The sequence below is a fragment of the Mastomys coucha genome, unplaced genomic scaffold (assembly GCF_008632895.1).
Source record: "Mastomys coucha isolate ucsf_1 unplaced genomic scaffold, UCSF_Mcou_1 pScaffold22, whole genome shotgun sequence".
Classification (NCBI taxonomy): domain Eukaryota; kingdom Metazoa; phylum Chordata; class Mammalia; order Rodentia; family Muridae; genus Mastomys; species Mastomys coucha.
The window spans coordinates 128038491-128039408 of record NW_022196905.1 but is presented as its reverse complement, the minus strand read 5'-3'; the positions used below and the strand labels follow the sequence as shown (position 1 = coordinate 128039408).

General features: G+C 48.1%; 1 protein-coding gene across 1 annotated transcript in view; it reads right to left on the bottom strand.

Annotated features, from left to right (window-relative positions):
- The window catches only part of Gtf2ird2b (GTF2I repeat domain containing 2B), a 39044-nt gene that overhangs the window by 10236 nt on the left and 27890 nt on the right, over nt 1-918 (bottom strand). The window lies entirely within an intron of this gene.

The following is a 918-nucleotide window of genomic DNA, read 5'->3' as shown; positions in this document are numbered from 1 at the left end:
GGGGGGTGGGGAGTGTCATCCCACTCTCTGATCCTCAGGCCACTCCACCCTGCATTTATTTACATCCAACTGATGAGTTTTAGTGAGCCGAAAAGCACTGCTCCTGAGGAAGTACACACGACCGCAGAAAAAGAGAAAGCGCACTGGATATCATTCAATTTGGCTCTTGAATCGCCTTCCTTGGCAAGCCGATATCGACAGGTCAGGAGTTAATCTCTCTTCCTGTCTTCCTAGCTGATTGGGAGGGAAGTTTGCTCTCATTGCATGCACTGCTCATTTGGCTCATAGAATGTGTTCTCTTAGTTCTTAGAGGTGCCCTGTGAAGCCTGCTTTCCAACCCCCACTGCCAAAGGCTTCTTGTCTGTGAGAACCCCGCCTCTCTCTGTGCTCTAGCTTGGCAGTGAGAGTTGGTTTGGAGATAGGCCCAGCCAAGCCACTTGTGTAAAGTCCTCCTCCACCCCATCGTACAGGGCCTTCTGAGTGAGTGTTAGGCTAGCCCATTTCTGCTTAGTGTAGTACATGGTGACATCTTCAAGAACAATTGATTGTTGAGGCTCACCCAATAAGGAGACAGCTGTCATCACTAAGTCTTTTACTCTCATTGCAAAGGTAAAACTATCAGGATCCAGAGCTCCAAGTGGCCTCGCTGGCTTTTCATACATAGAGGATGTGGACACCATACTGTGTCCCCCACCAACCAAACCCTCAATTAATTCTAACTGTGGTTAAAGAGAGGGCTAATTCTATGTCTATTTGAGGGCCAGTGAGATGGCTCAATGGGTAAAGGTATGTTTTATGCAAAAGCTGGTGACCTGAGTTTGGTCCCCAGCATCCATATCAAGGTGGAAGGAAGGAGAGAAGTAACTCCACAAAGTTGTCCTCTGGCTCCCACATTCATCGAGGCATGGTCATAATCTG